Here is a 21568-nt window from a genome sequence, read left to right as displayed (position 1 = left end):
GTGTGAAATAAGCAAGTGCACGGCTGGTGAAAGCCAGGGCTGTGCTTGGCTATCTGTAGCAAGCTTGCCAAGGGAGGGCAGTTGTTGAAGGGAAGTGTGCAAGTGTGCGCAGCGCAGAAGGTTCCAGAGTGGCGGGTGGTGTCAGCACAAGAGGCCTGAACAGGCAGCCTCCCATGCCTACGGCCATACCACCCTGAATGCGCCCGATCTCGTCCGATCTCGGAAGCTAAGCAGGGTCGGGCCTGGTTAGTACTTGGATGGGAGACCGCCTGGGAATACCAGGTGCTGTAGGCATTTTGCCACTCGCTGCTGCGCGTCCCCTGCACAATCACACCTAATCTTCCTGGCTCATAGCATTTTCTAACAAATATACATATATTCTGCTCTCCTCCTCTCCCTCCTCCTCTGTTTTTTTTATTTCTTTATTTATTTATTTATAAAGAAGCCGGCAACGAGTTTACAATATGCGTGGCCCTTAACTTTAAACTCGAAAACTGAAAGAAAATGAAGAAAAACTTTGCCCTAAGACAGGACAGAGGACCCCTAGCTAAGGCTGGGGAGCTGCTGCAAGCTGCCGCTGCTGATGGGCTGCGCCGGCCCCGGTTCCGGGCCCCCTCTCCCTCGGCTGGGCTGTCCGAGGCAGCCCGGGAGCAGGGGGCCGCTGAGGCGGAGAGCCAGGCCGGTGACATTAAGGGCCATGGACCCAGGCAGTTCTCGGACCCTCGCCTCACTCTCTTTTCTATACGGACAGAGGGGGCGGGGCGGGGCACGGACATTATTTGCATATGAGGGGCCAGTTCTTGAGGTTTCTTTTTTTTTTTTTTTACAAAAAGACAGGAGACTTGCAGCAGCCAGAGATTGGGGGTAAAGAAGTTGCCTCCCCAGATATCGGGTGAGCATCAGCTGCTGAGCGAGAGTCCCTGCAGCCCCCCGGCACATAGAGAAGTGTCCCGAGCAGAGTGCCTTGGAGGCCGGGGCGAAGCAAGTGCCTGGAGGCCAGTGCGAAGCAAGGCTAGGCGGCGCTTGTTAAAAAGGTCAGGCTGCTGGTCTGCTGCTAATGCCGGCCCCTAAAGAAGGGTGGTCGCAGCCAGCCTGTGCGAAAGTGTAAAGTAAGCAAGTGCAAGAGAGGGCTGTGCTTGGCAGTGTGCAGGAAGTTTGATATGGAGGGCAGGTGTTAAAGGGAAATGTGCAAAGGTACTCGAGGGACGCCTGGTGATGACAAGCGGGCTGCCGCAGCACAAGAGGCCTGAACAGGCACGCTCACGTGCCTACGGCCATACCACCCTGAATGCGCCCGATCTCGTCCGATCTCGGAAGCTAAGCAGGGTCGGGCCTGGTTAGTACTTGGATGGGAGACCGCCTGGGAATACCAGGTGCTGTAGGCATTTTGCCTCTCTGACCAATGGCACTTCCGTTTTTTTGGGGGCGGGATCTATTCTACTCTTTTATTTTTTGTTTCTTAAAAAAAAAAAAAAACGCCATCAGGTTCGCAACACTCAGGGCCCATAACTTTCCGCTCGGATATTGAACATTCGGCTGCGCTTTACACTGGGTCCAGAAAGAAAAAAAGCTGTGCCATAAGACAGAACACGGGACCGACTCCAACACCCCCCCCCCCCCCCACCCCCACCCCAACCCCGCAAGATGTGGTTTTCTTCTCTCGGCGGCGCAGAGCTGCTGCACGGGCCAGCATCGGTTCCAGGTCCCCATCTATTGGCTTTCCCCAGCAGCCCGAAAGCAGGGGGGGTGAGCCGGAGAGCCAGGCAGCGAGGGCCGCCGAGTACAACCGAGAGGGGTGCGGGGCGCACACACACGCACACACATACGCACTCACTTACACCCATGCATTCACAAGCAGACACTCGCACACACCCCGTACACAACACTCACTCACAAATACACATACATTCATACATGCGCACACGAACAAACGAACCAAACGGCGTCAAGAAAAAAGCAACACTTACCTGCTGCAGGCCTCCGGGAGCTGCCAAGAGGGTTGCCACTGCTACCTTGGTCAGCCAATGAGGGGAGGCAGCAGTCGCTCACTCGTTACAGAGCAGGATGGGGACAGAGTCGGTGACAGACACTCGGCCGTTGGCGCTTCGGGGTTTAAAAATGAAGCGTCCAGCTACGAGGCTTTCACTGAAGCTCTCCCTCAACAGGAGGGGAGGGCCTCAAGGACCTTTTGCTGAGCCGAGGAGGTCAGGCCCACCAGAGCTGTGACATCCTCAGCCCAGCAAACCTCAGCTTAGGCAGCCGGGAGCCTGCGCATTTAGCGCATCTCCAACTCCTGGCCTGAACATAAAGAGTGTCTGTCAAGCTGACCTTTCTTCAGCCTGACATACACTCCTTATGTCCAAAAGGGCGGGGGCGTGGCCTCACCGCCTTTAAGGACGGGCGGCTGCTGAAGTCAGGCCGTTGGCAACGAGGACCACGCAACCATAGAGCACTCAGACCCTCATCTCAGTCTCTCTTCTCTATACACACGGTGGCAGGCCCTGGACATGGACGTGATTTGCATACGAGGGCTCGGTCTCTGATAAAAAAAAAGAAAAGAAAACTTGCAGCCAGAGCTCCCTGGGAAAAAAAATTGCCATGCCAATGCTTCTGCGGGTGAGCATGAGTTGAAGAGTTGTAGTCCGGCAGCCCCTGCCACATGGCGGAGCGGCCCGATAGAGTGCCTTAGAGCCCAGTGCAAAGCAAGGCCAGGCTCTTGGTGAAAACACCAGGCTGCTGGTTTGCTAGCTCCCCAGCTGGCACCTATAGGGAGGTCGGAGCCTGCGTGTCATTTATTTATTTATTTATAGTTTTATAGAGCGCGAACCAGACCCGTGAGGGTATCAGAGCGCTTTACAGGATTGAGGGGGAGGAAAACAACGCATAAGGATGGGAGGGATCAGATTGGGAGAGATAGGGATACAATATACAGGAGGAGCACGCAGTCTGAGGTCCAAGCTACATGTGGGAGAAAATTGAAGCATGCAGATAAAAAAACCATACAAGAAGGTTTCCATATCCACGAGGTGCACCCCGTCTGAGGTCGAAGCTACATGTGGGATAACAAATTAGAGCGGGTAGTTACATGTACAAGAAGGCGCGCAGTCTCAGCTCTTGGGGGGGATGCCCAGGAGTCCAGAAAAATGTGTCATCCGTGGAGGCCGTGGATAATGCCGAGTTGGAGGGTGGAACAAGCCTATGAGGTGATTGTAAAGTATTCATTAGATGAGCTATTTTCCCATTAAAGAAAGTTTTGGTCTCCTTCTTAAAGTGTGCCAGTGACGGAAGTCTTCTGATGGAGGGTGGGAGAGAGTTCCAGATTCTTGGAGCGGCCCCAGAGAAGGCTCGATTGTAGGTTTTTTTCTTCCCGAAGCGTGCTTTTTGGCATATCGGGAGTTTCTGGCCTGTCCGGATATCACGAGTTTTTGTGCAAGAAATGTAGGTGAATTCGCGTACAGAGATTTGTGAGTTATGCAAGCCGCTTTAAATTGTATTCTGGCCTTCAGGGGAAGCCAGTTCAGAGCTTTGAGGCAGGGGGAGAAATGTGGTCAAATGTTGTTTCAACCCGTTGCGAGTCTGGCGGCGGTGTTGAGGCAGGCTTTCAATGGGGCCAGACAGTTCTTGGGTAGCCCTGCAAGAGTAGAGCATCCATATTCAAGTTTAGAAATGACTAGGGCCTGGGTTGCCATTTCAAGGCCGGACACATCGAGGAAGGGTTTTAGGTTTCTTGGGTAGCTCAGGTGGAATCTAGCCGTTCTGGCCAGCGCGTTTATATGGCCATGCATATGCAAGCTGCCGTCAAGGGTTATTCCCAGGGATTTCGCCGACTCAATAATGGTAGGAGGGCAGTTTAGTGCAGTGATGGTCTTGATCCATTCCTGGAAGTCTGGATTTGGTTTGGGTGGGGAGATCAGAGGGAATTCCGTTTTGTTTGCGTGGAGTTTAAGCTGGTTGCTGGTGAGCCAGTGGACTGCCAGCTTCAGTGCCTCGTTTAGGGAGAAAATGTCCTCAGGGAAAGAGATTTTTATGTAGACCTGTGAACGGTGGGCGTACATAAGGTAGGAGATGTTGGCGGCAGAAGTGTGAAATAAGCAAGTGCACGGCTGGTGAAAGCCAGGGCTGTGCTTGGCTATCTGTAGCAAGCTTGCCAAGGGAGGGCAGTTGTTGAAGGGAAGTGTGCAAGTGTGCGCAGCGCAGAAGGTTCCAGAGTGGCGGGTGGTGTCAGCACAAGAGGCCTGAACAGGCAGCCTCCCATGCCTACGGCCATACCACCCTGAATGCGCCCGATCTCGTCCGATCTCGGAAGCTAAGCAGGGTCGGGCCTGGTTAGTACTTGGATGGGAGACCGCCTGGGAATACCAGGTGCTGTAGGCATTTTGCCACTCGCTGCTGCGCGTCCCCTGCACAATCACACCTAATCTTCCTGGCTCATAGCATTTTCTAACAAATATACATATATTCTGCTCTCCTCCTCTCCCTCCTCCTCTGTTTTTTTTATTTCTTTATTTATTTATTTATAAAGAAGCCGGCAACGAGTTTACAATATGCGTGGCCCTTAACTTTAAACTCGAAAACTGAAAGAAAATGAAGAAAAACTTTGCCCTAAGACAGGACAGAGGACCCCTAGCTAAGGCTGGGGAGCTGCTGCAAGCTGCCGCTGCTGATGGGCTGCGCCGGCCCCGGTTCCGGGCCCCCTCTCCCTCGGCTGGGCTGTCCGAGGCAGCCCGGGAGCAGGGGGCCGCTGAGGCGGAGAGCCAGGCCGGTGACATTAAGGGCCATGGACCCAGGCAGTTCTCGGACCCTCGCCTCACTCTCTTTTCTATACGGACAGAGGGGGCGGGGCGGGGCACGGACATTATTTGCATATGAGGGGCCAGTTCTTGAGGTTTCTTTTTTTTTTTTTTTACAAAAAGACAGGAGACTTGCAGCAGCCAGAGATTGGGGGTAAAGAAGTTGCCTCCCCAGATATCGGGTGAGCATCAGCTGCTGAGCGAGAGTCCCTGCAGCCCCCCGGCACATAGAGAAGTGTCCCGAGCAGAGTGCCTTGGAGGCCGGGGCGAAGCAAGTGCCTGGAGGCCAGTGCGAAGCAAGGCTAGGCGGCGCTTGTTAAAAAGGTCAGGCTGCTGGTCTGCTGCTAATGCCGGCCCCTAAAGAAGGGTGGTCGCAGCCAGCCTGTGCGAAAGTGTAAAGTAAGCAAGTGCAAGAGAGGGCTGTGCTTGGCAGTGTGCAGGAAGTTTGATATGGAGGGCAGGTGTTAAAGGGAAATGTGCAAAGGTACTCGAGGGACGCCTGGTGATGACAAGCGGGCTGCCGCAGCACAAGAGGCCTGAACAGGCACGCTCACGTGCCTACGGCCATACCACCCTGAATGCGCCCGATCTCGTCCGATCTCGGAAGCTAAGCAGGGTCGGGCCTGGTTAGTACTTGGATGGGAGACCGCCTGGGAATACCAGGTGCTGTAGGCATTTTGCCTCTCTGACCAATGGCACTTCCGTTTTTTTGGGGGCGGGATCTATTCTACTCTCTTATTTTTTGTTTCTTAAAAAAAAAAAAAAACGCCATCAGGTTCGCAACACTCAGGGCCCATAACTTTCCGCTCGGATATTGAACATTCGGCTGCGCTTTACACTGGGTCCAGAAAGAAAAAAAGCTGTGCCATAAGACAGAACACGGGACCGACTCCAACACCCCCCCCCCCCCCCACCCCCACCCCAACCCCGCAAGATGTGGTTTTCTTCTCTCGGCGGCGCAGAGCTGCTGCACGGGCCAGCATCGGTTCCAGGTCCCCATCTATTGGCTTTCCCCAGCAGCCCGAAAGCAGGGGGGGTGAGCCGGAGAGCCAGGCAGCGAGGGCCGCCGAGTACAACCGAGAGGGGTGCGGGGCGCACACACACGCACACACATACGCACTCACTTACACCCATGCATTCACAAGCAGACACTCGCACACACCCCGTACACAACACTCACTCACAAATACACATACATTCATACATGCGCACACGAACAAACGAACCAAACGGCGTCAAGAAAAAAGCAACACTTACCTGCTGCAGGCCTCCGGGAGCTGCCAAGAGGGTTGCCACTGCTACCTTGGTCAGCCAATGAGGGGAGGCAGCAGTCGCTCACTCGTTACAGAGCAGGATGGGGACAGAGTCGGTGACAGACACTCGGCCGTTGGCACTTCGGGGTTTAAAAATGAAGCGTCCAGCTACGAGGCTTTCACTGAAGCTCTCCCTCAACAGGAGGGGAGGGCCTCAAGGACCTTTTGCTGAGCCGAGGAGGTCAGGCCCACCAGAGCTGTGACATCCTCAGCCCAGCAAACCTCAGCTTAGGCAGCCGGGAGCCTGCGCATTTAGCGCATCTCCAACTCCTGGCCTGAACATAAAGAGTGTCTGTCAAGCTGACCTTTCTTCAGCCTGACATACACTCCTTATGTCCAAAAGGGCGGGGGCGTGGCCTCACCGCCTTTAAGGACGGGCGGCTGCTGAAGTCAGGCCGTTGGCAACGAGGACCACGCAACCATAGAGCACTCAGACCCTCATCTCAGTCTCTCTTCTCTATACACACGGTGGCAGGCCCTGGACATGGACGTGATTTGCATACGAGGGCTCGGTCTCTGATAAAAAAAAGAAAAGAAAACTTGCAGCCAGAGCTCCCTGGGAAAAAAAATTGCCATGCCAATGCTTCTGCGGGTGAGCATGAGTTGAAGAGTTGTAGTCCGGCAGCCCCTGCCACATGGCGGAGCGGCCCGATAGAGTGCCTTAGAGCCCAGTGCAAAGCAAGACCAGGCTCTTGGTGAAAACACCAGGCTGCTGGTTTGCTAGCTCCCCAGCTGGCACCTATAGGGAGGTCGGAGCCTGCGTGTCATTTATTTATTTATTTATAGTTTTATAGAGCGCGAACCAGACCCGTGAGGGTATCAGAGCGCTTTACAGGATTGAGGGGGAGGAAAACAACGCATAAGGATGGGAGGGATCAGATTGGGAGAGATAGGGATACAATATACAGGAGGAGCACGCAGTCTGAGGTCCAAGCTACATGTGGGAGAAAATTGAAGCATGCAGATAAAAAAACCATACAAGAAGGTTTCCATATCCACGAGGTGCACCCCGTCTGAGGTCGAAGCTACATGTGGGATAACAAATTAGAGCGGGTAGTTACATGTACAAGAAGGCGCGCAGTCTCAGCTCTTGGGGGGGATGCCCAGGAGTCCAGAAAAATGTGTCATCCGTGGAGGCCGTGGATAATGCCGAGTTGGAGGGTGGAACAAGCCTATGAGGTGATTGTAAAGTATTCATTAGATGAGCTATTTTCCCATTAAAGAAAGTTTTGGTCTCCTTCTTAAAGTGTGCCAGTGACGGAAGTCTTCTGATGGAGGGTGGGAGAGAGTTCCAGATTCTTGGAGCGGCCCCAGAGAAGGCTCGATTGTAGGTTTTTTTCTTCCCGAAGCGTGCTTTTTGGCATATCGGGAGTTTCTGGCCTGTCCGGATATCACGAGTTTTTGTGCAAGAAATGTAGGTGAATTCGCGTACAGAGATTTGTGAGTTATGCAAGCCGCTTTAAATTGTATTCTGGCCTTCAGGGGAAGCCAGTTCAGAGCTTTGAGGCAGGGGGAGAAATGTGGTCAAATGTTGTTTCAACCCGTTGCGAGTCTGGCGGCGGTGTTGAGGCAGGCTTTCAATGGGGCCAGACAGTTCTTGGGTAGCCCTGCAAGAGTAGAGCATCCATATTCAAGTTTAGAAATGACTAGGGCCTGGGTTGCCATTTCAAGGCCGGACACATCGAGGAAGGGTTTTAGGTTTCTTGGGTAGCTCAGGTGGAATCTAGCCGTTCTGGCCAGCGCGTTTATATGGCCATGCATATGCAAGCTGCCGTCAAGGGTTATTCCCAGGGATTTCGCCGACTCAATAATGGTAGGAGGGCAGTTTAGTGCAGTGATGGTCTTGATCCATTCCTGGAAGTCTGGATTTGGTTTGGGTGGGGAGATCAGAGGGAATTCCGTTTTGTTTGCGTGGAGTTTAAGCTGGTTGCTGGTGAGCCAGTGGACTGCCAGCTTCAGTGCCTCGTTTAGGGAGAAAATGTCCTCAGGGAAAGAGATTTTTATGTAGACCTGTGAACGGTGGGCGTACATAAGGTAGGAGATGTTGGCGGCAGAAGTGTGAAATAAGCAAGTGCACGGCTGGTGAAAGCCAGGGCTGTGCTTGGCTATCTGTAGCAAGCTTGCCAAGGGAGGGCAGTTGTTGAAGGGAAGTGTGCAAGTGTGCGCAGCGCAGAAGGTTCCAGAGTGGCGGGTGGTGTCAGCACAAGAGGCCTGAACAGGCAGCCTCCCATGCCTACGGCCATACCACCCTGAATGCGCCCGATCTCGTCCGATCTCGGAAGCTAAGCAGGGTCGGGCCTGGTTAGTACTTGGATGGGAGACCGCCTGGGAATACCAGGTGCTGTAGGCATTTTGCCACTCGCTGCTGCGCGTCCCCTGCACAATCACACCTAATCTTCCTGGCTCATAGCATTTTCTAACAAATATACATATATTCTGCTCTCCTCCTCTCCCTCCTCCTCTGTTTTTTTTATTTCTTTATTTATTTATTTATAAAGAAGCCGGCAACGAGTTTACAATATGCGTGGCCCTTAACTTTAAACTCGAAAACTGAAAGAAAATGAAGAAAAACTTTGCCCTAAGACAGGACAGAGGACCCCTAGCTAAGGCTGGGGAGCTGCTGCAAGCTGCCGCTGCTGATGGGCTGCGCCGGCCCCGGTTCCGGGCCCCCTCTCCCTCGGCTGGGCTGTCCGAGGCAGCCCGGGAGCAGGGGGCCGCTGAGGCGGAGAGCCAGGCCGGTGACATTAAGGGCCATGGACCCAGGCAGTTCTCGGACCCTCGCCTCACTCTCTTTTCTATACGGACAGAGGGGGCGGGGCGGGGCACGGACATTATTTGCATATGAGGGGCCAGTTCTTGAGGTTTCTTTTTTTTTTTTTTTACAAAAAGACAGGAGACTTGCAGCAGCCAGAGATTGGGGGTAAAGAAGTTGCCTCCCCAGATATCGGGTGAGCATCAGCTGCTGAGCGAGAGTCCCTGCAGCCCCCCGGCACATAGAGAAGTGTCCCGAGCAGAGTGCCTTGGAGGCCGGGGCGAAGCAAGTGCCTGGAGGCCAGTGCGAAGCAAGGCTAGGCGGCGCTTGTTAAAAAGGTCAGGCTGCTGGTCTGCTGCTAATGCCGGCCCCTAAAGAAGGGTGGTCGCAGCCAGCCTGTGCGAAAGTGTAAAGTAAGCAAGTGCAAGAGAGGGCTGTGCTTGGCAGTGTGCAGGAAGTTTGATATGGAGGGCAGGTGTTAAAGGGAAATGTGCAAAGGTACTCGAGGGACGCCTGGTGATGACAAGCGGGCTGCCGCAGCACAAGAGGCCTGAACAGGCACGCTCACGTGCCTACGGCCATACCACCCTGAATGCGCCCGATCTCGTCCGATCTCGGAAGCTAAGCAGGGTCGGGCCTGGTTAGTACTTGGATGGGAGACCGCCTGGGAATACCAGGTGCTGTAGGCATTTTGCCTCTCTGACCAATGGCACTTCCGTTTTTTTGGGGGCGGGATCTATTCTACTCTCTTATTTTTTGTTTCTTAAAAAAAAAAAAAAACGCCATCAGGTTCGCAACACTCAGGGCCCATAACTTTCCGCTCGGATATTGAACATTCGGCTGCGCTTTACACTGGGTCCAGAAAGAAAAAAAGCTGTGCCATAAGACAGAACACGGGACCGACTCCAACACCCCCCCCCCCCCCCACCCCCACCCCAACCCCGCAAGATGTGGTTTTCTTCTCTCGGCGGCGCAGAGCTGCTGCACGGGCCAGCATCGGTTCCAGGTCCCCATCTATTGGCTTTCCCCAGCAGCCCGAAAGCAGGGGGGGTGAGCCGGAGAGCCAGGCAGCGAGGGCCGCCGAGTACAACCGAGAGGGGTGCGGGGCGCACACACACGCACACACATACGCACTCACTTACACCCATGCATTCACAAGCAGACACTCGCACACACCCCGTACACAACACTCACTCACAAATACACATACATTCATACATGCGCACACGAACAAACGAACCAAACGGCGTCAAGAAAAAAGCAACACTTACCTGCTGCAGGCCTCCGGGAGCTGCCAAGAGGGTTGCCACTGCTACCTTGGTCAGCCAATGAGGGGAGGCAGCAGTCGCTCACTCGTTACAGAGCAGGATGGGGACAGAGTCGGTGACAGACACTCGGCCGTTGGCACTTCGGGGTTTAAAAATGAAGCGTCCAGCTACGAGGCTTTCACTGAAGCTCTCCCTCAACAGGAGGGGAGGGCCTCAAGGACCTTTTGCTGAGCCGAGGAGGTCAGGCCCACCAGAGCTGTGACATCCTCAGCCCAGCAAACCTCAGCTTAGGCAGCCGGGAGCCTGCGCATTTAGCGCATCTCCAACTCCTGGCCTGAACATAAAGAGTGTCTGTCAAGCTGACCTTTCTTCAGCCTGACATACACTCCTTATGTCCAAAAGGGCGGGGGCGTGGCCTCACCGCCTTTAAGGACGGGCGGCTGCTGAAGTCAGGCCGTTGGCAACGAGGACCACGCAACCATAGAGCACTCAGACCCTCATCTCAGTCTCTCTTCTCTATACACACGGTGGCAGGCCCTGGACATGGACGTGATTTGCATACGAGGGCTCGGTCTCTGATAAAAAAAAGAAAAGAAAACTTGCAGCCAGAGCTCCCTGGGAAAAAAAATTGCCATGCCAATGCTTCTGCGGGTGAGCATGAGTTGAAGAGTTGTAGTCCGGCAGCCCCTGCCACATGGCGGAGCGGCCCGATAGAGTGCCTTAGAGCCCAGTGCAAAGCAAGACCAGGCTCTTGGTGAAAACACCAGGCTGCTGGTTTGCTAGCTCCCCAGCTGGCACCTATAGGGAGGTCGGAGCCTGCGTGTCATTTATTTATTTATTTATAGTTTTATAGAGCGCGAACCAGACCCGTGAGGGTATCAGAGCGCTTTACAGGATTGAGGGGGAGGAAAACAACGCATAAGGATGGGAGGGATCAGATTGGGAGAGATAGGGATACAATATACAGGAGGAGCACGCAGTCTGAGGTCCAAGCTACATGTGGGAGAAAATTGAAGCATGCAGATAAAAAAACCATACAAGAAGGTTTCCATATCCACGAGGTGCACCCCGTCTGAGGTCGAAGCTACATGTGGGATAACAAATTAGAGCGGGTAGTTACATGTACAAGAAGGCGCGCAGTCTCAGCTCTTGGGGGGGATGCCCAGGAGTCCAGAAAAATGTGTCATCCGTGGAGGCCGTGGATAATGCCGAGTTGGAGGGTGGAACAAGCCTATGAGGTGATTGTAAAGTATTCATTAGATGAGCTATTTTCCCATTAAAGAAAGTTTTGGTCTCCTTCTTAAAGTGTGCCAGTGACGGAAGTCTTCTGATGGAGGGTGGGAGAGAGTTCCAGATTCTTGGAGCGGCCCCAGAGAAGGCTCGATTGTAGGTTTTTTTCTTCCCGAAGCGTGCTTTTTGGCATATCGGGAGTTTCTGGCCTGTCCGGATATCACGAGTTTTTGTGCAAGAAATGTAGGTGAATTCGCGTACAGAGATTTGTGAGTTATGCAAGCCGCTTTAAATTGTATTCTGGCCTTCAGGGGAAGCCAGTTCAGAGCTTTGAGGCAGGGGGAGAAATGTGGTCAAATGTTGTTTCAACCCGTTGCGAGTCTGGCGGCGGTGTTGAGGCAGGCTTTCAATGGGGCCAGACAGTTCTTGGGTAGCCCTGCAAGAGTAGAGCATCCATATTCAAGTTTAGAAATGACTAGGGCCTGGGTTGCCATTTCAAGGCCGGACACATCGAGGAAGGGTTTTAGGTTTCTTGGGTAGCTCAGGTGGAATCTAGCCGTTCTGGCCAGCGCGTTTATATGGCCATGCATATGCAAGCTGCCGTCAAGGGTTATTCCCAGGGATTTCGCCGACTCAATAATGGTAGGAGGGCAGTTTAGTGCAGTGATGGTCTTGATCCATTCCTGGAAGTCTGGATTTGGTTTGGGTGGGGAGATCAGAGGGAATTCCGTTTTGTTTGCGTGGAGTTTAAGCTGGTTGCTGGTGAGCCAGTGGACTGCCAGCTTCAGTGCCTCGTTTAGGGAGAAAATGTCCTCAGGGAAAGAGATTTTTATGTAGACCTGTGAACGGTGGGCGTACATAAGGTAGGAGATGTTGGCGGCAGAAGTGTGAAATAAGCAAGTGCACGGCTGGTGAAAGCCAGGGCTGTGCTTGGCTATCTGTAGCAAGCTTGCCAAGGGAGGGCAGTTGTTGAAGGGAAGTGTGCAAGTGTGCGCAGCGCAGAAGGTTCCAGAGTGGCGGGTGGTGTCAGCACAAGAGGCCTGAACAGGCAGCCTCCCATGCCTACGGCCATACCACCCTGAATGCGCCCGATCTCGTCCGATCTCGGAAGCTAAGCAGGGTCGGGCCTGGTTAGTACTTGGATGGGAGACCGCCTGGGAATACCAGGTGCTGTAGGCATTTTGCCACTCGCTGCTGCGCGTCCCCTGCACAATCACACCTAATCTTCCTGGCTCATAGCATTTTCTAACAAATATACATATATTCTGCTCTCCTCCTCTCCCTCCTCCTCTGTTTTTTTTATTTCTTTATTTATTTATTTATAAAGAAGCCGGCAACGAGTTTACAATATGCGTGGCCCTTAACTTTAAACTCGAAAACTGAAAGAAAATGAAGAAAAACTTTGCCCTAAGACAGGACAGAGGACCCCTAGCTAAGGCTGGGGAGCTGCTGCAAGCTGCCGCTGCTGATGGGCTGCGCCGGCCCCGGTTCCGGGCCCCCTCTCCCTCGGCTGGGCTGTCCGAGGCAGCCCGGGAGCAGGGGGCCGCTGAGGCGGAGAGCCAGGCCGGTGACATTAAGGGCCATGGACCCAGGCAGTTCTCGGACCCTCGCCTCACTCTCTTTTCTATACGGACAGAGGGGGCGGGGCGGGGCACGGACATTATTTGCATATGAGGGGCCAGTTCTTGAGGTTTCTTTTTTTTTTTTTTTACAAAAAGACAGGAGACTTGCAGCAGCCAGAGATTGGGGGTAAAGAAGTTGCCTCCCCAGATATCGGGTGAGCATCAGCTGCTGAGCGAGAGTCCCTGCAGCCCCCCGGCACATAGAGAAGTGTCCCGAGCAGAGTGCCTTGGAGGCCGGGGCGAAGCAAGTGCCTGGAGGCCAGTGCGAAGCAAGGCTAGGCGGCGCTTGTTAAAAAGGTCAGGCTGCTGGTCTGCTGCTAATGCCGGCCCCTAAAGAAGGGTGGTCGCAGCCAGCCTGTGCGAAAGTGTAAAGTAAGCAAGTGCAAGAGAGGGCTGTGCTTGGCAGTGTGCAGGAAGTTTGATATGGAGGGCAGGTGTTAAAGGGAAATGTGCAAAGGTACTCGAGGGACGCCTGGTGATGACAAGCGGGCTGCCGCAGCACAAGAGGCCTGAACAGGCACGCTCACGTGCCTACGGCCATACCACCCTGAATGCGCCCGATCTCGTCCGATCTCGGAAGCTAAGCAGGGTCGGGCCTGGTTAGTACTTGGATGGGAGACCGCCTGGGAATACCAGGTGCTGTAGGCATTTTGCCTCTCTGACCAATGGCACTTCCGTTTTTTTGGGGGCGGGATCTATTCTACTCTTTTATTTTTTGTTTCTTAAAAAAAAAAAAAAACGCCATCAGGTTCGCAACACTCAGGGCCCATAACTTTCCGCTCGGATATTGAACATTCGGCTGCGCTTTACACTGGGTCCAGAAAGAAAAAAAGCTGTGCCATAAGACAGAACACGGGACCGACTCCAACACCCCCCCCCCCCCCCACCCCCACCCCAACCCCGCAAGATGTGGTTTTCTTCTCTCGGCGGCGCAGAGCTGCTGCACGGGCCAGCATCGGTTCCAGGTCCCCATCTATTGGCTTTCCCCAGCAGCCCGAAAGCAGGGGGGGTGAGCCGGAGAGCCAGGCAGCGAGGGCCGCCGAGTACAACCGAGAGGGGTGCGGGGCGCACACACACGCACACACATACGCACTCACTTACACCCATGCATTCACAAGCAGACACTCGCACACACCCCGTACACAACACTCACTCACAAATACACATACATTCATACATGCGCACACGAACAAACGAACCAAACGGCGTCAAGAAAAAAGCAACACTTACCTGCTGCAGGCCTCCGGGAGCTGCCAAGAGGGTTGCCACTGCTACCTTGGTCAGCCAATGAGGGGAGGCAGCAGTCGCTCACTCGTTACAGAGCAGGATGGGGACAGAGTCGGTGACAGACACTCGGCCGTTGGCGCTTCGGGGTTTAAAAATGAAGCGTCCAGCTACGAGGCTTTCACTGAAGCTCTCCCTCAACAGGAGGGGAGGGCCTCAAGGACCTTTTGCTGAGCCGAGGAGGTCAGGCCCACCAGAGCTGTGACATCCTCAGCCCAGCAAACCTCAGCTTAGGCAGCCGGGAGCCTGCGCATTTAGCGCATCTCCAACTCCTGGCCTGAACATAAAGAGTGTCTGTCAAGCTGACCTTTCTTCAGCCTGACATACACTCCTTATGTCCAAAAGGGCGGGGGCGTGGCCTCACCGCCTTTAAGGACGGGCGGCTGCTGAAGTCAGGCCGTTGGCAACGAGGACCACGCAACCATAGAGCACTCAGACCCTCATCTCAGTCTCTCTTCTCTATACACACGGTGGCAGGCCCTGGACATGGACGTGATTTGCATACGAGGGCTCGGTCTCTGATAAAAAAAAGAAAAGAAAACTTGCAGCCAGAGCTCCCTGGGAAAAAAAATTGCCATGCCAATGCTTCTGCGGGTGAGCATGAGTTGAAGAGTTGTAGTCCGGCAGCCCCTGCCACATGGCGGAGCGGCCCGATAGAGTGCCTTAGAGCCCAGTGCAAAGCAAGACCAGGCTCTTGGTGAAAACACCAGGCTGCTGGTTTGCTAGCTCCCCAGCTGGCACCTATAGGGAGGTCGGAGCCTGCGTGTCATTTATTTATTTATTTATAGTTTTATAGAGCGCGAACCAGACCCGTGAGGGTATCAGAGCGCTTTACAGGATTGAGGGGGAGGAAAACAACGCATAAGGATGGGAGGGATCAGATTGGGAGAGATAGGGATACAATATACAGGAGGAGCACGCAGTCTGAGGTCCAAGCTACATGTGGGAGAAAATTGAAGCATGCAGATAAAAAAACCATACAAGAAGGTTTCCATATCCACGAGGTGCACCCCGTCTGAGGTCGAAGCTACATGTGGGATAACAAATTAGAGCGGGTAGTTACATGTACAAGAAGGCGCGCAGTCTCAGCTCTTGGGGGGGATGCCCAGGAGTCCAGAAAAATGTGTCATCCGTGGAGGCCGTGGATAATGCCGAGTTGGAGGGTGGAACAAGCCTATGAGGTGATTGTAAAGTATTCATTAGATGAGCTATTTTCCCATTAAAGAAAGTTTTGGTCTCCTTCTTAAAGTGTGCCAGTGACGGAAGTCTTCTGATGGAGGGTGGGAGAGAGTTCCAGATTCTTGGAGCGGCCCCAGAGAAGGCTCGATTGTAGGTTTTTTTCTTCCCGAAGCGTGCTTTTTGGCATATCGGGAGTTTCTGGCCTGTCCGGATATCACGAGTTTTTGTGCAAGAAATGTAGGTGAATTCGCGTACAGAGATTTGTGAGTTATGCAAGCCGCTTTAAATTGTATTCTGGCCTTCAGGGGAAGCCAGTTCAGAGCTTTGAGGCAGGGGGAGAAATGTGGTCAAATGTTGTTTCAACCCGTTGCGAGTCTGGCGGCGGTGTTGAGGCAGGCTTTCAATGGGGCCAGACAGTTCTTGGGTAGCCCTGCAAGAGTAGAGCATCCATATTCAAGTTTAGAAATGACTAGGGCCTGGGTTGCCATTTCAAGGCCGGACACATCGAGGAAGGGTTTTAGGTTTCTTGGGTAGCTCAGGTGGAATCTAGCCGTTCTGGCCAGCGCGTTTATATGGCCATGCATATGCAAGCTGCCGTCAAGGGTTATTCCCAGGGATTTCGCCGACTCAATAATGGTAGGAGGGCAGTTTAGTGCAGTGATGGTCTTGATCCATTCCTGGAAGTCTGGATTTGGTTTGGGTGGGGAGATCAGAGGGAATTCCGTTTTGTTTGCGTGGAGTTTAAGCTGGTTGCTGGTGAGCCAGTGGACTGCCAGCTTCAGTGCCTCGTTTAGGGAGAAAATGTCCTCAGGGAAAGAGATTTTTATGTAGACCTGTGAACGGTGGGCGTACATAAGGTAGGAGATGTTGGCGGCAGAAGTGTGAAATAAGCAAGTGCACGGCTGGTGAAAGCCAGGGCTGTGCTTGGCTATCTGTAGCAAGCTTGCCAAGGGAGGGCAGTTGTTGAAGGGAAGTGTGCAAGTGTGCGCAGCGCAGAAGGTTCCAGAGTGGCGGGTGGTGTCAGCACAAGAGGCCTGAACAGGCAGCCTCCCATGCCTACGGCCATACCACCCTGAATGCGCCCGATCTCGTCCGATCTCGGAAGCTAAGCAGGGTCGGGCCTGGTTAGTACTTGGATGGGAGACCGCCTGGGAATACCAGGTGCTGTAGGCATTTTGCCACTCGCTGCTGCGCGTCCCCTGCACAATCACACCTAATCTTCCTGGCTCATAGCATTTTCTAACAAATATACATATATTCTGCTCTCCTCCTCTCCCTCCTCCTCTGTTTTTTTTATTTCTTTATTTATTTATTTATAAAGAAGCCGGCAACGAGTTTACAATATGCGTGGCCCTTAACTTTAAACTCGAAAACTGAAAGAAAATGAAGAAAAACTTTGCCCTAAGACAGGACAGAGGACCCCTAGCTAAGGCTGGGGAGCTGCTGCAAGCTGCCGCTGCTGATGGGCTGCGCCGGCCCCGGTTCCGGGCCCCCTCTCCCTCGGCTGGGCTGTCCGAGGCAGCCCGGGAGCAGGGGGCCGCTGAGGCGGAGAGCCAGGCCGGTGACATTAAGGGCCATGGACCCAGGCAGTTCTCGGACCCTCGCCTCACTCTCTTTTCTATACGGACAGAGGGGGCGGGGCGGGGCACGGACATTATTTGCATATGAGGGGCCAGTTCTTGAGGTTTCTTTTTTTTTTTTTTTACAAAAAGACAGGAGACTTGCAGCAGCCAGAGATTGGGGGTAAAGAAGTTGCCTCCCCAGATATCGGGTGAGCATCAGCTGCTGAGCGAGAGTCCCTGCAGCCCCCCGGCACATAGAGAAGTGTCCCGAGCAGAGTGCCTTGGAGGCCGGGGCGAAGCAAGTGCCTGGAGGCCAGTGCGAAGCAAGGCTAGGCGGCGCTTGTTAAAAAGGTCAGGCTGCTGGTCTGCTGCTAATGCCGGCCCCTAAAGAAGGGTGGTCGCAGCCAGCCTGTGCGAAAGTGTAAAGTAAGCAAGTGCAAGAGAGGGCTGTGCTTGGCAGTGTGCAGGAAGTTTGATATGGAGGGCAGGTGTTAAAGGGAAATGTGCAAAGGTACTCGAGGGACGCCTGGTGATGACAAGCGGGCTGCCGCAGCACAAGAGGCCTGAACAGGCACGCTCACGTGCCTACGGCCATACCACCCTGAATGCGCCCGATCTCGTCCGATCTCGGAAGCTAAGCAGGGTCGGGCCTGGTTAGTACTTGGATGGGAGACCGCCTGGGAATACCAGGTGCTGTAGGCATTTTGCCTCTCTGACCAATGGCACTTCCGTTTTTTTGGGGGCGGGATCTATTCTACTCTCTTATTTTTTGTTTCTTAAAAAAAAAAAAAAACGCCATCAGGTTCGCAACACTCAGGGCCCATAACTTTCCGCTCGGATATTGAACATTCGGCTGCGCTTTACACTGGGTCCAGAAAGAAAAAAAGCTGTGCCATAAGACAGAACACGGGACCGACTCCAACACCCCCCCCCCCCCCACCCCCACCCCAACCCCGCAAGATGTGGTTTTCTTCTCTCGGCGGCGCAGAGCTGCTGCACGGGCCAGCATCGGTTCCAGGTCCCCATCTATTGGCTTTCCCCAGCAGCCCGAAAGCAGGGGGGGTGAGCCGGAGAGCCAGGCAGCGAGGGCCGCCGAGTACAACCGAGAGGGGTGCGGGGCGCACACACACGCACACACATACGCACTCACTTACACCCATGCATTCACAAGCAGACACTCGCACACACCCCGTACACAACACTCACTCACAAATACACATACATTCATACATGCGCACACGAACAAACGAACCAAACGGCGTCAAGAAAAAAGCAACACTTACCTGCTGCAGGCCTCCGGGAGCTGCCAAGAGGGTTGCCACTGCTACCTTGGTCAGCCAATGAGGGGAGGCAGCAGTCGCTCACTCGTTACAGAGCAGGATGGGGACAGAGTCGGTGACAGACACTCGGCCGTTGGCACTTCGGGGTTTAAAAATGAAGCGTCCAGCTACGAGGCTTTCACTGAAGCTCTCCCTCAACAGGAGGGGAGGGCCTCAAGGACCTTTTGCTGAGCCGAGGAGGTCAGGCCCACCAGAGCTGTGACATCCTCAGCCCAGCAAACCTCAGCTTAGGCAGCCGGGAGCCTGCGCATTTAGCGCATCTCCAACTCCTGGCCTGAACATAAAGAGTGTCTGTCAAGCTGACCTTTCTTCAGCCTGACATACACTCCTTATGTCCAAAAGGGCGGGGGCGTGGCCTCACCGCCTTTAAGGACGGGCGGCTGCTGAAGTCAGGCCGTTGGCAACGAGGACCACGCAACCATAGAGCACTCAGACCCTCATCTCAGTCTCTCTTCTCTATACACACGGTGGCAGGCCCTGGACATGGACGTGATTTGCATACGAGGGCTCGGTCTCTGATAAAAAAAAGAAAAGAAAACTTGCAGCCAGAGCTCCCTGGGAAAAAAAATTGCCATGCCAATGCTTCTGCGGGTGAGCATGAGTTGAAGAGTTGTAGTCCGGCAGCCCCTGCCACATGGCGGAGCGGCCCGATAGAGTGCCTTAGAGCCCAGTGCAAAGCAAGACCAGGCTCTTGGTGAAAACACCAGGCTGCTGGTTTGCTAGCTCCCCAGCTGGCACCTATAGGGAGGTCGGAGCCTGCGTGTCATTTATTTATTTATTTATAGTTTTATAGAGCGCGAACCAGACCCGTGAGGGTATCAGAGCGCTTTACAGGATTGAGGGGGAGGAAAACAACGCATAAGGATGGGAGGGATCAGATTGGGAGAGATAGGGATACAATATACAGGAGGAGCACGCAGTCTGAGGTCCAAGCTACATGTGGGAGAAAATTGAAGCATGCAGATAAAAAAACCATACAAGAAGGTTTCCATATCCACGAGGTGCACCCCGTCTGAGGTCGAAGCTACATGTGGGATAACAAATTAGAGCGGGTAGTTACATGTACAAGAAGGCGCGCAGTCTCAGCTCTTGGGGGGGATGCCCAGGAGTCCAGAAAAATGTGTCATCCGTGGAGGCCGTGGATAATGCCGAGTTGGAGGGTGGAACAAGCCTATGAGGTGATTGTAAAGTATTCATTAGATGAGCTATTTTCCCATTAAAGAAAGTTTTGGTCTCCTTCTTAAAGTGTGCCAGTGACGGAAGTCTTCTGATGGAGGGTGGGAGAGAGTTCCAGATTCTTGGAGCGGCCCCAGAGAAGGCTCGATTGTAGGTTTTTTTCTTCCCGAAGCGTGCTTTTTGGCATATCGGGAGTTTCTGGCCTGTCCGGATATCACGAGTTTTTGTGCAAGAAATGTAGGTGAATTCGCGTACAGAGATTTGTGAGTTATGCAAGCCGCTTTAAATTGTATTCTGGCCTTCAGGGGAAGCCAGTTCAGAGCTTTGAGGCAGGGGGAGAAATGTGGTCAAATGTTGTTTCAACCCGTTGCGAGTCTGGCGGCGGTGTTGAGGCAGGCTTTCAATGGGGCCAGACAGTTCTTGGGTAGCCCTGCAAGAGTAGAGCATCCATATTCAAGTTTAGAAATGACTAGGGCCTGGGTTGCCATTTCAAGGCCGGACACATCGAGGAAGGGTTTTAGGTTTCTTGGGTAGCTCAGGTGGAATCTAGCCGTTCTGGCCAGCGCGTTTATATGGCCATGCATATGCAAGCTGCCGTCAAGGGTTATTCCCAGGGATTTCGCCGACTCAATAATGGTAGGAGGGCAGTTTAGTGCAGTGATGGTCTTGATCCATTCCTGGAAGTCTGGATTTGGTTTGGGTGGGGAGATCAGAGGGAATTCCGTTTTGTTTGCGTGGAGTTTAAGCTGGTTGCTGGTGAGCCAGTGGACTGCCAGCTTCAGTGCCTCGTTTAGGGAGAAAATGTCCTCAGGGAAAGAGATTTTTATGTAGACCTGTGAACGGTGGGCGTACATAAGGTAGGAGATGTTGGCGGCAGAAGTGTGAAATAAGCAAGTGCACGGCTGGTGAAAGCCAGGGCTGTGCTTGGCTATCTGTAGCAAGCTTGCCAAGGGAGGGCAGTTGTTGAAGGGAAGTGTGCAAGTGTGCGCAGCGCAGAAGGTTCCAGAGTGGCGGGTGGTGTCAGCACAAGAGGCCTGAACAGGCAGCCTCCCATGCCTACGGCCATACCACCCTGAATGCGCCCGATCTCGTCCGATCTCGGAAGCTAAGCAGGGTCGGGCCTGGTTAGTACTTGGATGGGAGACCGCCTGGGAATACCAGGTGCTGTAGGCATTTTGCCACTCGCTGCTGCGCGTCCCCTGCACAATCACACCTAATCTTCCTGGCTCATAGCATTTTCTAACAAATATACATATATTCTGCTCTCCTCCTCTCCCTCCTCCTCTGTTTTTTTTATTTCTTTATTTATTTATTTATAAAGAAGCCGGCAACGAGTTTACAATATGCGTGGCCCTTAACTTTAAACTCGAAAACTGAAAGAAAATGAAGAAAAACTTTGCCCTAAGACAGGACAGAGGACCCCTAGCTAAGGCTGGGGAGCTGCTGCAAGCTGCCGCTGCTGATGGGCTGCGCCGGCCCCGGTTCCGGGCCCCCTCTCCCTCGGCTGGGCTGTCCGAGGCAGCCCGGGAGCAGGGGGCCGCTGAGGCGGAGAGCCAGGCCGGTGACATTAAGGGCCATGGACCCAGGCAGTTCTCGGACCCTCGCCTCACTCTCTTTTCTATACGGACAGAGGGGGCGGGGCGGGGCACGGACATTATTTGCATATGAGGGGCCAGTTCTTGAGGTTTCTTTTTTTTTTTTTTTACAAAAAGACAGGAGACTTGCAGCAGCCAGAGATTGGGGGTAAAGAAGTTGCCTCCCCAGATATCGGGTGAGCATCAGCTGCTGAGCGAGAGTCCCTGCAGCCCCCCGGCACATAGAGAAGTGTCCCGAGCAGAGTGCCTTGGAGGCCGGGGCGAAGCAAGTGCCTGGAGGCCAGTGCGAAGCAAGGCTAGGCGGCGCTTGTTAAAAAGGTCAGGCTGCTGGTCTGCTGCTAATGCCGGCCCCTAAAGAAGGGTGGTCGCAGCCAGCCTGTGCGAAAGTGTAAAGTAAGCAAGTGCAAGAGAGGGCTGTGCTTGGCAGTGTGCAGGAAGTTTGATATGGAGGGCAGGT

At 53.6% G+C, this 21568-nt stretch overlaps 11 non-coding genes across 11 annotated transcripts; all 11 read left to right on the top strand.

Moving 5' to 3' along the window:
- Positions 1–175: 175 nt before the first annotated feature.
- LOC146801547 (5S ribosomal RNA) lies at positions 176–294 on the top strand. The gene has a single exon (XR_014968255.1). It is a non-coding gene; the product is annotated as a 5S ribosomal RNA (ribosomal RNA).
- Positions 295–1266: 972 nt separating this feature from the next.
- LOC146801546 (5S ribosomal RNA) lies at positions 1267–1385 on the top strand. The gene has a single exon (XR_014968254.1). It is a non-coding gene; the product is annotated as a 5S ribosomal RNA (ribosomal RNA).
- Positions 1386–4255: 2870 nt separating this feature from the next.
- LOC146801545 (5S ribosomal RNA) lies at positions 4256–4374 on the top strand. The gene has a single exon (XR_014968253.1). It is a non-coding gene; the product is annotated as a 5S ribosomal RNA (ribosomal RNA).
- Positions 4375–5346: 972 nt separating this feature from the next.
- Positions 5347–5465, top strand: LOC146801544 (5S ribosomal RNA). The gene has a single exon (XR_014968252.1). It is a non-coding gene; the product is annotated as a 5S ribosomal RNA (ribosomal RNA).
- Positions 5466–8334: 2869 nt separating this feature from the next.
- Positions 8335–8453, top strand: LOC146801543 (5S ribosomal RNA). Its single transcript, XR_014968251.1, has one exon. It is a non-coding gene; the product is annotated as a 5S ribosomal RNA (ribosomal RNA).
- A 972-nt stretch (positions 8454–9425) lies between these two features.
- Positions 9426–9544, top strand: LOC146801542 (5S ribosomal RNA). Its single transcript, XR_014968249.1, has one exon. It is a non-coding gene; the product is annotated as a 5S ribosomal RNA (ribosomal RNA).
- A 2869-nt stretch (positions 9545–12413) lies between these two features.
- Positions 12414–12532, top strand: LOC146801541 (5S ribosomal RNA). Its single transcript, XR_014968248.1, has one exon. It is a non-coding gene; the product is annotated as a 5S ribosomal RNA (ribosomal RNA).
- A 972-nt stretch (positions 12533–13504) lies between these two features.
- On the top strand, positions 13505–13623 carry LOC146801540 (5S ribosomal RNA). Its single transcript, XR_014968247.1, has one exon. It is a non-coding gene; the product is annotated as a 5S ribosomal RNA (ribosomal RNA).
- A 2869-nt stretch (positions 13624–16492) lies between these two features.
- Positions 16493–16611, top strand: LOC146801539 (5S ribosomal RNA). Its single transcript, XR_014968246.1, has one exon. It is a non-coding gene; the product is annotated as a 5S ribosomal RNA (ribosomal RNA).
- Positions 16612–17583: 972 nt separating this feature from the next.
- Positions 17584–17702, top strand: LOC146801538 (5S ribosomal RNA). The gene has a single exon (XR_014968245.1). It is a non-coding gene; the product is annotated as a 5S ribosomal RNA (ribosomal RNA).
- A 2868-nt stretch (positions 17703–20570) lies between these two features.
- Positions 20571–20689, top strand: LOC146801537 (5S ribosomal RNA). The gene has a single exon (XR_014968244.1). It is a non-coding gene; the product is annotated as a 5S ribosomal RNA (ribosomal RNA).
- The last annotated feature ends 879 nt before the right edge of the window (positions 20690–21568 follow it).

The sequence above is a fragment of the Triturus cristatus genome, chromosome 8, assembly GCF_964204655.1.
Source record: "Triturus cristatus chromosome 8, aTriCri1.1, whole genome shotgun sequence".
In the NCBI taxonomy this organism is placed as follows: domain Eukaryota; kingdom Metazoa; phylum Chordata; class Amphibia; order Caudata; family Salamandridae; genus Triturus; species Triturus cristatus.
This window is presented reverse-complemented; position numbering and strand designations above follow the sequence as displayed.